Here is a 15,327-nt window from a genome sequence, read left to right as displayed (position 1 = left end):
GAGTCTGCACATGAGCAAATGTGCAATGAATTGAATAACAACTAAATGTATTGAATTTCTCAGGTTTCTTTTGCTTTTGTTTGTAATTTTGAGTAATGCCTCACTTGACGCTGCCTATCTTCCATTCACCATTATACACCAACAACTCATTTTGCCATTTTGCAGTCAACAGCCATTTACATATATTATCAGGTATGAAGGTAAGACCCAGATGCAGACAGGTCGAATTAACAATGGTTTAATCAACAGGGGCAGGCAATAGACAGGTCAAGGCAGGCAGGGGTCAGTAAACCAGAGGTGGGGCAACGGTACCGGACGGCAGACAGGCTCAGGGTCAGGTTAGGCAGTTCAATAATCCAGAGGTGGGGCAAAGGTACAGGTCAGAAGGCAGGCTCACGGGTAGGTTCAGAGTCAGGACAGGCAAGGGTCAAAACCAGGGGGGTGAGAAAAAGAGATACTTGGAAAAGCAGGAGCTGAGAACAAAAACTCTGGTTGACTTGACTAACTGGCAACAGACAAACAGATAACACAGGTATAAATACACATGGGATAATGGAGAAGTTGAGCGACACCTGGAGGGGGGTGGAGACAATCACAAAGACAGGTGAAGCAGATCAGGGTGATTTTTTTTATTTCACCTTTATTTAACCAGGTAGGCCAGTTGAGAACAAGTTCTCATTTACAACTGCGACCTGGCCAAGATAAAGCAAAGCAGTACGACACAAACAGAGTTTCACATGGAATAAACAATCGTAGAGTCAATAACACAATAGGAAAGTCTATATACAGTGTGTGCAAATGAAGTAAGATTAGGGAGGTAAGGCAATAAATAGGCCATTGTGGCAAAATAATTACAATTTAGCAATTAAACACTGGAGTGATAGATGTGCAGAAGATGAATGTGCAAGTAGAGATAATGGGGTGCAAAGGAGAAGAAATTATAGGGAAAAAATTATGGGTATGAGGTAGTTGGGTGGGTGGGCTATTTACAGATGGGTTATGTACTGGTGCAATGATCTGTAAGCTGCTCTGACAGTTGATGCTTAAAGCTAGTGAGGGAGATATGAGTCTCCAGCCTCACTGATTTTTGCAATTCGTTCCAGTCATTGGCAGCAGAGAACTGGAAGGAAAGGCGGCCAAACGAGGAGTTTGCTTTGGGGGTGACCAGTGAAATATACCTGCTGGAGTGAACGCTACGGGTGGGTGCTGCTATGGTGACCAGTGAGCTGAGATAAGGCGGAGCTTTACCTAGCAAAGACTTATAGATGACCTGGAGCCAGTGGGTTTGGCGACAGATATAGTGCAAAATGTGAGTCAAAACTTTCCAGCATCTGAATCAGATGGGGATATGTGAAAACATACTCACTGATAAGAAAAAATAAATTAGTACCACACTGTATTATCTCACACGGAGGGAATGATGAAAAACGTCCAAGTGATAACACTGATTAGATTTTATTTAGAAATAAATCCTCCTAACTTTGAAGGGGTGTTTAGTGTTTACTCCAGATGGTTGAGACGTTCAGTGGGGTGTATTATGTATTAAACGTCTCCACACTCCACTGCTCAGGGTCAGCTAAAAGATCATCAATAACTGGTTGAATTGGTGGACGACTCGGAATAGGACAGTTATCAAATTGAATTTATGCATAGCGAACTGGAGCCGCTGTATCAGTGAACTTCATTGCACATCTGTCCTACTCGTTTTAATCAGCCATACATTTGGGTAAAAATTTAAAGTTCAATGCAACGTATATACAGTGTGGTCCAAAATGATTGACAAATAAAGATGAGTAATAGTGACTATATATATAAACTCCCAGTAATTATTGGGTATTTACCAACATTTTGGCATCACTGTGCCTTCTTCAGGGTAATGTCATGAATACTTGAACCAGGTTATGTAGACAAACAGTGCAACTAGTGCAACCAATGACAATAGCGAGAAGTGTTGTAACGGCAGCCTTCCTCCTCTTCGTCTGAAGAGGAGGTGTAGCAGGGATCGGACCAAGACGCAGCGTCGCTCGTGTTCAACATGATTTTAATAAACAAGACAAAACTGTGAACACTTACAAAATAACAAACGTTGCTTACCGATACAGCCCTATCTGGTGCAGCGAAAACACAGAGACAGGAAACAACCACCCACAATCCCCAACACAAAACAAGCCACCTATATATGATTCCCAATCAGAGACAACACAAAACATCTGCCTCTGATTGAGAACCATATTAGGCCAAACATAGAAACGGACAAACAAGACACACAACATAGAATGCCCACCCAGCTCACGTCCTAACCAACACTAAAACAAGCAAAACACATAAGAACTATGGTCAGAACGTGACAGGTGTGTCATAATGATTAAGTTAATTCAAACGAATTAGTGAAACTGTTAAAAAACAATAGTTTATGGCATATTAAATATATTAGGCTATTGTTGTCAAATAGAAACATAATTGAATATTGTACATCATATTAGCATCAACATTATTGTTTAATTCAATTTCACATATTTAATTGTTTCGTATTTCATTTCATATTTGTTACATGTAATCTTTTGGTTCAACCTTAATGTATAATGAGCATCATCAACAGGGAGAACATTTTAGGTGTACGCTAATAAGCTGTGGATATAATATATACATTTATAAGACTTGTTCATAAAATAAAGAATTGTTCAAAAGAAGGGCCTGAGATCAAAGTCAATATTCAGACCACTAGGAGTCATTGGTTTTAGATAGGATATCCAGTAAGCCTCCCTTTGTAGGCTTTTCCACATGAACAGGTGATGAGATAGATTACTCCCTTGGTCTTGCATGAGATGATACCCCTAACAGGGATTTTTAGACTTGTATGTGGATGTCTGAAGGATGTTTTTATAGTGCTATTGCACTATGGCATGAGCCACATTTGTACTTCCCATTTGGGATAGGTGTCAAGAGTGTCTGAGTGGGCTCAGGGGGCATGTCAGATCTCACCAAGCTATCTCCAATATTGCGACCACACTTATAGACCACCAGTGGGGGTTCCTTGAAGAGGTGTGCAATTTGTTTGTCTGATTGCAGAATATGCCAATGCTTTTTCAGGATTGCTTTCATTTTCTCCGAACCCTTGGTGTACTTAGTGCAAAAGACGGTTGCGTTGTTTTTCTTCTTTGGTTGACTTTAGTAATTGCTCTTTTGGTTTTTGAGATATTTTCATCATTGCAGCATCAATAGTTTTGTCCTTGTAGCCTCTCATTTTGAATTTCTGTTAAAAAAAAATAGCATTACTGTCAAAATCTGTCTGGTGGCCACAGATTCATTTAACCCTGCATAATTGGCTATATGGTAGACCATTCTTGTGTGGAAAGGGATGCATACTATCAGCACATAGCAAGGTATTGCGGTATGTGGGCTTTGTGTTTAAGTTTATTCTCTTTGATGATCCATAAGTCCAGGTAGTTTATTTTTCTCTCATCAGTCTGCATGGTGAATTAGAAGTATTCAGAGCTCTCGTTTAGTAGAATTTTGAATTAATTTAGTTCCTGCTGACTTCCTTCCCACACACCCCTCACTATTGTCATTGGTTGCACTAATTGCACTGTTTGTCTACATAACTTGGTTCAAATATTAATGACTTTACCCTGAAGAAGGCACAGTGATGCCGAAATGTTGGTAAATACCAAATAAATTACTGGGAGTTTATATACAGTGGGGAGAACAAGTATTTGATACACTGCCGATTTTGCAGGTTTTCCTACTTACAAAGCATATAGAGGTCTGTAATTTTTATCATAGGTACACTTCAACTGTGAGAGACGGAATCTAAAACAAAAATGCAGAAAATCACATTGTATGATTTTTAAGTAATTCATTTGCATTTTATTGCATGACATAAGTATTTGATACATTAGAAAAGCAGAACTTAATATTTGGTACAGAAACCTTTGTTTGCAATTACAGAGATCATACGTTTCCTGTAGTTCTTGACCAGGTTTGCACACACTGCAGCAGGGATTTTGGCCCACTCCTCTATACAGACCTTCTCCAGATCCTTCAGGTTTCGGGGCTGTCGCTGGGCAATACGGACTTTCAGCTCCCTCCAAAGATTTTCTATTGGGTTCAGGTCTGGAGACTGGCTAGGCCACTCCAGGACCTTGAAATGCTTCTTACAGAGCCACTCCTTAGTTGCCCTGGCTGTGTGTTTCGGGTCGTTGTCATGCTGGAAGACCCAGCCACAACCCATCTTCAATGCTCTTACTGAGGGAGGAGGTTGTTGGCCAAGATCTCGCGATACATGGCCCCATCCATCCTCCCTCAATACGGTGCAGTCGTCCTGTCCCCTTTGCAGGAAAGCATCCCAAAGAATGATGTTTCCACCTCCATGCTTCACGGTTGGGATGGTGTTCTTGGGGTTGTACTCATCCTTCTTCTTCCTCCAAACACGGCGAGTGGAGTTTAGACCAAAAAGCTCTATTTTTGTCTCATCAGACCACATGACCTTCTCCATTCCTCCTCTGGATCATCCAGATGGTCATTGGCAAACTTCAGATGGGCCTGGACATGCGCTGGCTTGAGCAGGGGACCTTGCGTGCGCTGCAGGATTTTAATCCATGACGGCGTAGTGTGTTACTAATGGTTTTCTTTGAGACTGTGGTCCAGCTCTCTTCAGGTCATTGACCAGGTCCTGCCGTGTAGTTCTGGCTGATCCCTCACCTTCCTCATGATCATTGATGTCCCACGAGGTGAGATCTTGCATGGAGCCCCAGACCGAGGGTGATTGACCGTCAACTTGAACTTCTTCCATTTTCTAATAATTGCGCCAACAGTTGTTGCCTTCTCACCAAGCTGCTTGCCTATTGTCCAGTAGCCATCCCAGCCTTGTGCAGGTCTACAATTTTATCCTGATGTCTTTACACAGCTCTCTGGTCTTGGCCATGTGCAGAGGTTGGAGTCTGTTTGATTGAGTGTGTGGACAGGTGTCTTTATACAGGTAACGAGTTCAAAGCAGGTGCAGTAATACAGGTAATGAGTGGAGAACAGGAGGGCTTCTTAAAGAAAAACTAACAGGTCTGTGAAGCCGGAATTCTTACTGGTTGGTAGGTGACAAATACTTATGTCATGCAATAAAATGCAAATTAATTACTTAAAAAATCATACAATGTGATTTCTGGATTTTTTTTGTTTTAGATTCCGTCTCTCACAGTTAAAGTGTACCTATGATAAAAATTACAGACCTCTACATGCTTTTGTAAGTAGAAAAACCTGCAAAATCGGCAGTGTATCAAATACTTGTTCTCCCCACTGTATATATACTGAGCTATATTCTATCCTCAAAGAAATTGGGAAATTAAATTATTTTATCAAAAATACAATTGCTCAGAGAAAGAGACAAGTAATACTTTTTTTTCTCAAAAAGGTAGGGTCAAAATGATTGACACCCTTAAAATATACTATAAATACAATAGTCAAATATTTACTATTTGTCCCATCTTCCTAGCATGCAATGACAACATCAAGCTTGTGACTCTACAAACTTGTTGGATGCATTTGTAGTTTGTTTTGGTTGTGTTTTATTATTTTGTGCCCAATAGAAATTAATAGTAAATAATGTATGGTGTCATTTTGGAGTCACTTTTATTATAAAAAGGAATATAGGCCTTCCTGAGTGGCGCAGTGGTCTAAGGCACTGCATCGCAGTGCTAGCTGTGCCACTAGAGATTCTGGGTTTGAGTCCAGGCTCTGTCGCAGCCGGGCGCGACCAGGAGGCCCATGGGGCGCGCACACTTGGCCCAGCGTCGTCCGGGTAAGGGAGGGTTTGGGTGGCAGGGATTTCCTTGTCTCATCGTGCACTGCGCCCGGCCCACCACAGGAGTCGCTGACACGGTCGCCAGGTGTACGGTGTTTCCTCCCACACATTGGTATGGCTAGCTTCCTGGTTGGATGGGCATAGTGTCAAGAAGCAGTGCGGCTTGGTTGGGTTGTGTTTCGGAAGACGCATGGCTCCCGACCTTCGCCTCTCCCGAGTCCATACGGGAGTTGCAGTGATGAGACAAGACTGTAACTACTACCAAATGGAAACCATGAAATTGGAGTGAAAAAATAAATAAAAAGGAATATAATCTGTTTCTAAACACTTCTACATTAATGTGGATGCTATCATAATTAGGGATAATCATGAATGAATAATGATCAGTGAAAAATGTACAGAGGGTCAATGATCATACCCCCAACCTAACCTCTCACCATTACCAATAACAGGGGAGGTTAGCATGTCTTTGGTATGATCTGCAAATGCATCCAACAATTTTGTAGAGTCACAAGCTTGATGTAGTTGGTGAAATGAAATAAAAAAGACAAAAATCATTTAAAATGGAAAAGTAGTGCATGCATACAGTAGTGGTATGGCGTATGTATTCACCCCCTTTGCTATGAAGCCCCTAAATAAGATCTGGTGCAACCAATTACCTCCAGAAGTCAAATAATTTGTTAGATTGCACACAGGTGGACTTTATTTAAGTGCCACATGATCTCAGTATATATACACCTGTACACTTTGAAAGGTCCCAGATTCTGCAACACCACTAAGCAAGGGGCACCATTAAGACCAAGGAGCTCTCCAAACAGGTAAGGGACAAAGTTGTGGAGAAGTACAGATAAGGGTTGGGTTATAAAAAAATACCCGAAACTTTCAACATCCCATGGAGCACCAATAAACCAATTATTAATTTTTTTTAAGAATATGGCACCACAACAAACCTGCCAAGAGAGGGCCACCGACCCAAAATCACGAACCAGGCAAGGAGGGCATTAATCAGAGGCAAAAAAGAGACCAAAGATAACCCTGAAGGAGATGCAAAGCTCCACAGCGGAGATTGGAGCATCTGTCTATAGGACCACTTTAAGCCGTACACTCCAAAGAGCTGGGCTTTATGGAAGAGTGGCCAGAAATAAGTAATTGCTTAAAGGAAAAAATAAGCAAACACGTTTGGTGTTCATCAAAAGGCATGTGGGTGACTCTCAAAACATGTGGAAGAAGGTATTCTGGTTAGATGAGACCAAAAAGGAGCTTTTTGGCCATCACCCCGAGAACCCCATCCCCACAGTGAAGCATTGTGGTGGCAGCACCATGCTGTGGGATGTTTTTCATCGGCTGGGAAACTGGTCGGAATTGAAGGAATGATGGATGGCGCTACACACAGGGACATTCTTGAGGGAAACCTGTTTCAGTCTTCCAGAGATTTGAGACTGGGACGGAGGTTCACCTTCCAGCAGGACAATGACCCTAAGCATACTGCTAAAGCAACACTCGAGTGGTTTAAGGGGAAAAATGTAAATGTATTTGAATGGCCTAGGCAAAGCCCAGACCTCAAACCAATTGAGAATCTGTGGTATGGCTTAAAGATTGCTTTTCACTAGCGGAATCCATCCAACTTGAAGGAGCTTGAGCAGTTTTGCCTTGTAGAATGGGCAAGAATCCCAGTGGCTAGATGTGCCCAAGCTTATAGAGACATACCCCAAGAGACTTGCAGCTGTAATTGCTGCAAAACATGGCTATACAAAGTATTGACTTTGGGGGGTTGAGTAGTTATGCGCGCTAAAGTTATTATTTTTTTTGTCTTGTTTGTTTCACAATAAAAAATATGTAGCATCTTCAAAGTGGTAGGCATGTTGTGTAAATCAAATTATACAACCCCCCAAAAATCTATTTTAATTCCAGGTTGTAAGACAATAAATTAGGAAAAATGCCAACAGGCGGAATACTTTCGCAAGCCACTGTATATACAACGTATCTAATATATTGAATGATTATTATAATTTCGGGCCCCACTGTATGTAATAATAATGCATTTTATTTTAAGTTAAGTAATGTCACCATTGATCATAACAAAAACATATTTGTGCATATTTTGACTGCAGTACCAGTCAAAATTTGACACACCTACTCATTTTAGGGTTTTTCTTTATTTTTACTATTTTCTACATTGTAGAATAATAGTGAAGACATCAAAACTATGGAATCATGTGTTAAACAAATCCAAATGTATTTTAGATTCTTCAAAGTAGCCACCCTTTGCACACTGTTGGCATTCTCTCAACCAGCTTCACCTGGAATCCTTTTCCAAGAGTCTTGAAGGAGTTCCAACATATGCTGAGCACTTGTTGGCTGTTTCTTCTTCACTCTGCGGTCCAACTCATCCCAAACCATCTCAGCCTGGAGGTGTGTTCGGTCATTGTCCTGTTGAAAAACGAATGATAGTCCCAATAAGCCAAACCAAAAATCTCAATTTTGTACTCATCGGACTAAAGGACAGATTTCCACCGGTCTAATGGCCATTGCTCGTGTATCTTGGCCCAAGCCATTCTCTTCTTGTTATTGGTGTCCTTTAGTAGTGGTTTCTTTGCAGCAATTCAACCATGAAGGCCTGATTCACGCAGTCTCCTCTGAACAGTTGATGTTGATGTGTCTAACTTGAACTCTGAAGCATTTCTTTGGGCTGCAATTTCTGAGGCTCGAAACTCTAATCAACTTATCCTCTGCAGCAGAGGTAACTCTGGGTTTTTCTTTCCTGTGGCGGTCCTCATGAGAGCCAGTTTCATCATAGCGCTTGATGGCTTTTTTCCGTATTGACTGACTTTCATGTCTTAAAGTAATGATGTACTGTCGTTTCTCTTGGCTTGTTTGAGCTGTTCTTGCCATAATATGGACTTGGTCTTTTACCAAATAGGGCTATCTTCTGTGTACCACCTTTACCTTGTCAAAACACAACTGATTGTCTCAAACGCATTAAGATGGAACGAAATTCCACAAATGAACTTTTAACAAGGCACACCTGTTAATTTAAATGCATTCCAGGTGACTACCTCATTAAGCTGATTGAGAGGGGGAAGCAGAAGAGGGGAGGGGAAGACAAAAAGGTAGAGGGAGGAATGAGAGGAGAAAAAAGGGGGTAGAAAAGGAAGGCAGAATAAGCGAGAGGAAGGAGGGCAGAAGGGTTTGGGGAGAGGAGGGAGAAAGGATAAGAGTAGAAGAAAGGAGCTGGTGATGAATGAAAAGGAAAGAGGCTGTGACTGATCAGTATTGAAAATCTGTGATGCTGTAAATGTGGTAGAAGTGAACCGGGGAAACGGATTGAAATGTCGGCAATGATGAAGTATGGGCTGCTGACTCAACCTGGACTCTACCACCGCAGCTCAGCACTACCGCAGAAACCAGAAAAGTAAAATACACTTGAGTAGCAGTCAAATATCCTGACCTTTCCCTGGCAGAGCTGTAGTAGACCTGAGTAATGTCTCTCCCTGATGGGCTTAAATGTTCTAAGATTAATTCTAACTTAAAGCTTTGGCATGGTATGTTCTGTTCATAATGAGAACACTGTAAATGGCCTTCATTACAAGAAAAAGGTTTAAATGAAAAGGTTCTGATAAAAAAAAAATGTAACACTAGTTTCATTAAATTTTAGGACATCATGAAAATATAACAGGGGACTTTACTCAAATCAAATGTTATTGGTCACATACACAAGGTTAGCAGTTGTTATTGCGAGTGTAGTGAAATGCTTATGCTTCTAGATCTGACAGTGCAGCAGTATCTAACAATTCTACAACAAATCCTAATACACACAATCTAGTAAAGGAATGGGATAAGAATATACAAAATATATGGATGGGCAGTGACAGAGTGGCTAAGATGCAATAGTGCAGGATACAGTATATACATATGAGATAAGTAATGCAAGATATGTAAACATTCTTAAAGTGGCCAATGATATCGAGTGTGTAGGTAGGCAGTCGCCTCTCTGTGCTAGGCTGTTTAACAATCTGATGGCCTTGAGATTGAAAAACAGCTTCTATCTCTCGGTCCCAGCTTTGATGCACCTGTACTGATCTATTAGGGCGGTAAGAAAATTGAAGTGGGTCTAGGGTGACAGGTAGGGTGGAGGTGATATGATCCTTGACTAGTCTCTCAAAGCACTTCATGATGACAGAAGTGAGTGCTACATCATGCAGGCCAATGACTAAATCTCAGTCAAATAGGCCTATGATGTATTGATTTCATTTACAAGATCTGAATCATGGCTTTTAAACAGCAGCATGCTTGTTGTTTTTAATGATTTAGACAGCAGTGGTATATTAATAAAGCGTCATTGTCAAACCCCCTCAATATCCTTTTTTGTTATCAATTTCCTGAGCTGTGGTCTATCATCAGACACAGATCTCATTAACGTCTTCTAACAGATGGTAGATTCCAACCAAGCCTCAAGGACTCAATGATGGGGAGCAGATAGCATCGATCCAAAATCTATTCATAAACATAATTTGAGGGTGACAACAATCCTGAATGGCCCATACAGGAGGAGAGGTTGGACATCCATCTGCCAGCTCTCAGATAACAAATCTTACCATCCTATCAACACCAACCCTGAGCCCATCTTCAGCCATGTAGGGGCAAACTGAGAGCTGTTAAATCACAAGAGCAGTCAAGGGTGATGTGATGTCAGCCGTTTTGTTAAACTAAACCAATCCAAGAGGTGTGTGTATGGAGGTCACTGAGAGGATGTGGCTACACTAGGGCCACACGATTATTACAACAAAAGAAAACTGACGAGTTTCAGAAGAAAGTTAATTATTTCTGGCCATGTTGATTCTCCAGATACTCAACTAGTATAAAGAAGGCCAGTTTTATTGCTTCTTTAAAACTTGTTAGAGCTAGGGTCCTTTTTTCTCAATTTCCGCCTGACTGATGTGCCCAAAGTAAACTGCCTGTTATTCAGGCCCAGAAGCCAGGATATGCATATAATTGGTACCATTGGATAGAAAACACTTTGACGTTTGTAGAAATGTTAAAATAATGTATGAGACTATAACACAATAGATATGGTAGGAGAAAATCCAAAGATAAACCAACAGGAAATGTTTAATTTTTGAGCCCATGCTCTTATAATGGAAAGAATAGGGGCATATCCATATCCAGCTCCCAGATTGCAATTCCTATGGCTTCCACTAGATGTCAACAGTCTTTGTTCAAGGTTTCAGGCTTGTTTCTTCGCAAACGAGGAAGAATCATGAGTTTTACTACTAGGATTCAGAGTTGGAAATCAGTCTGTGCACGCTGCACCTGTTAATATCGTTTTCCTATTGAACATACTACTTTCCGTATTAAATATTATAGTTTAATTACATTTTAGGGTACCTGAGGATTAAATTTTGACTTGTTTTAACAAAGTTTAGCGGTAACTTTTTGGATTCCTTTCTCTGCATGTTGAACGAGTGGATTACTCAAATCGATGGCGCCAACTAAACTGAGTTTTTGGGATATAAAGAAAGGATTTTATCTAACAAACTGACACTATATGTTGTAGCTGGGACCCTTTAGATTGCAAATCAGAGGACAATTTTCAATATTTAATATTTAATCGCCATTTGTGATTTTATGAAGCTTGTGCCGGTGGAAAAATATGTTGATGTGGGGCACCGTCCTCAATCAGACAGTGCAGTTAGAGTAACAAGAATTTAAGCTTTGAACCAATATAAGACACTTGTATGTACCTAAATGTTTAATATCCATAATTGATTTGAATTGTGCGCCCTCCAATTTCACCGGAAGTTGTCGACAGGTGTCCCGCTAGCGCTTAATTAATCAGCACAACCGTTTTCAGCTGTGCTAACATAATTGCAAAAGGGTTTTCTAATGATCAGTTAGCCTTTTTAAAATGATAAACTTGGATTAGCAAACACAATGTGTTACTGGAACACAGGAGTGATGGTTGCTGATAATGGGCCTATGTACGCCTATTTAGATATCCCATTAAAAAATCAGCCGTTTCCAGCTACAATAGTTATTTACAATATTAACAATGTCTACACTGTATTTCTGATCAATTTGATATTAATTGACTGGAAAATGTGGTTTTCTTTCAAAAACAAGGACATTTCTTAGTGACCCCTAACTTTTGAACGGTAGTGTGTGTATATTGATGGAACATATTGGTAGGCTCTTGTATCAGTTCAATATGCAGATAACACTCTTCAGGTATTTGTTTGAAAACATTCCCATAACATTTATAAACCAGAACCTTTGACCCCAGTCATGTGTGCGTACAGTACATACTGTTGGTAGATAAGTTCTGGCCATTGTACTGCAACAATTTCCTGGATCAACAGAAATAGCATCGAAACTTTTTAAAACTGAATTAATCCTCCAAAAATCGATACCTGGGGCAATAATTATCCTCTCCCACATTTGTCCGACTCCTGTGATAAGCAGTGTGGTGTGTAACACTGATACAACTCCTCCGGCACGGGGTCAAATTTCAGCGCAGTTGACAAACGAGGACAAATCACAGCCCAGGAGTGCATTAACGATAGTATTACATTTTGGTAAAATATACACCTGACGAAACTTTATCCTGCACAATTTCAGAGGTGTCACAGAAAAAAAGTGTCTAACGCATAGGGTGGGGGGTCCCTCTAAAGTATGGGGATTAGACGTGGATTTTCAATATTGACAGTTCATTATTGCCTCAAAAGAAAAGGAGATTATATGTGCTTCCTGTGAGTTTTCAGTCAAAATAATATACTCAACAAAAATATAAATGCCACAATTTCAATGATTTTACTGATTTACAGTCATATAAGGAAATCAGTCAATTGAAAAAAATGCATTAGGCCCTAATCTATGGATTTCACATGATTGGACAAGGGCGCCATGGGTGGGTTTCGGAGGGCATAGGCCCACCCACTGGGGAGCCAGGCCCAGCCAATCAGAAGGTGGTTTTCCCCACAAAAGGACTTTATTATAGACAGAAATACCCATGAGTTTCCTCAGCTGTCCGGGTGGCTGATCTCAGATGATCCCGCAGGTAGCCAGATGTGGAGGTCCTGGGCTGGCGTGGTTACACATGGCCTGCAGTTGTGAGGCCGGTTAGAGATACTGCCAAATTCTCTAACACAATGTTGGAGGTGTCTTATGGTAGAGAAATGAACATTCAATTCTCTGGTAACAGCTCTGGTGAACATTCCTGCAGTCAGCATGCCAATTGCACGTTCCCTCAACTTGAGACATCTGTGGCATTGTGTTGTGTGACAAAACAGCATATTTTAGAGTGGCCTTTTATTGTCCCCATCACAACGTGCAGCTGTGTAATGATCATGCTGTTTAATCAGCATCTTTATATGCCACACCTGTCAGGTGGATGGATTATCTTGACAAAGGCGAAATGCTCACTAACAGGGATGTAAACAAATTTGTCCACAATTTGAGAGAAATAAGCTTTTTGTGCTTATTAAACATTTCTGGGAGCTTTTATTTCAGCTCATGAAACATGGGACCAACACTTTAAATGTTGCGTTTATATTTTTGTTCAGTGAATACAATCACTGCATTTATCATGGGAAATTGACTCAAAACAAGATTTTATATAAATTCATATACATTACCATTTGAGACATTTTCTCTATCAGAATACCTCCGTCCCAGCAGGGAAATCAACAGTGCATCTCTAAGATATGTATTATACAGTAGGAGGTTTCATTTGTGTCAAATGAAGAAAGCAAGCACATTGTGATCAGGAATGTTGGCCACCAACACTACTAGCATTAGTGGTTCAATCAGGTCCTAATGCTGCTCTCCCTTTTGGCAGCAAGTCTCTCTCTCACACACACACACACACACACACAGACATATACACACACAATTCTCTCTACCTTTGCACTCTCTCTCCTTCCCTCTCTCCCTTCCACCCACTACTGTAGCTTTATTGTCTCCGAGCCCCCTACGAGGCCTTGCTGGTGGGAAATGATTGCTGTATGGAACAGCACGGAAAGGGTTGCAGCCATCTGCACGAATCCAGATATATGACAACGGCTAGGGATTGTGACAAGGCGCTTTGCAGATGGCAGGAAGGTCTGAATCTCACAATGAGGTGCTAGTCCTTGCGTAGGGAATGACCTTGGCACGCAGGGAACAGAGAGAAAGACACATGCAGGTGGCCATAACCTTGTGAGAAAATGGGTTGTACAGCTAGGTTGGAGAGAATGTTCATCAATGGCAGGAATACATTATGTAATCTCTGTAGAACAATTATAACTGTGATTGTCGTTATGATTATAAGTCATGAAATGCCAAGAGACTGTGTTTTTGGACTTCCTGTGTACAAAGGAAATTGAGGGGCGACTTGCAATTATAATCCATTTGTTTTGTATGTGTCTTCACTTAATCTTGGGGGCTTTGAAGTGATGTTGAATGTGCACATACACACACACACACCCACCCACACACTGTACACACACTGTACACACCCTCTCGGTTAATAGAAGTGATTGATGTCATGGGCTAACTTTTAATGTCCAAGTTTCATTAAAACAAAATGCAGGAATCAAGATAAAGGGAATGAAAGTCTAAAGAAAAGTGACAGGACTGAAATTGGAATATATATATTTAGAGCCTGGTTCTTAATTCCTATAACAGACCATTTGAGAAAAGCCACAAATTCCTGAGCCCTTCGTCGGTTCCCATTATAATTACTTTGGTGTTATCAATTGGCAGGAGGAAAGATAGGACTCCTGATCATTAGCTCAGGCTATTTCTACTGCAGGACAATCTATGAGCTTCAAGGCCCAATTCAAAGTGCTTGAAATGTCTTATTTATAGCATTTCTTAACAGCTCTTTACTCATCAGCAATATAAAATGTTCAAACGCAAGCAGTAGGCTACCTAACTGTGGCTTCAGATAATTCAGACACAATGTCAAAAGGGACCTGTAGTAAACATACGGGACATGCAACATAAACGTTGTTGTTGTTGTTAAAATACAGGGTCAAAAATGTATATATTCAGTAGTTATGTTTCCATCCAATTGGCGACAGATTTTCATGCGAATATACTAAAATCTGCATAAATAAAATATGCGGTAAACATTTTCCCACCAATGGCATGTTTCTACCAAACTGATTTGTTGCAGATAAAAAAAAGTGCGTGATAACTCAGTGCACATAAAATATACTTTTTCGCTTAAGTTTTCATGTACTGAATAAAAACTTACGTTTGATGTGTTTCCATCGCATTTACAACTCCATCAATGGTCTTGTCGCAAAACTAAAATAACAAATGTGCCCACTCTGGTCTTGGCACATGCGCTCTAGCCAACAGCTCGCAGATACAGTACGGGTAGGCGAGCCTACATTATGCGTAAGAGCGAGATTATTATCATCACTGTGTACTTTCACCACTCTATGAAGTTCCTCATAATTTATCTAATCTGTAGCCTAAAACTGAATGAATAATTGAATTAATAAAGCCACATACAACCATGGTCTCTTTTTTTGCCTTCTTGAGTAAGG

The sequence above is a fragment of the Salvelinus sp. IW2-2015 genome, linkage group LG13, assembly GCF_002910315.2.
Source record: "Salvelinus sp. IW2-2015 linkage group LG13, ASM291031v2, whole genome shotgun sequence".
NCBI classification, from domain to species: domain Eukaryota; kingdom Metazoa; phylum Chordata; class Actinopteri; order Salmoniformes; family Salmonidae; genus Salvelinus; species Salvelinus sp. IW2-2015.
Note: the sequence above shows the minus strand (reverse complement) of the source record.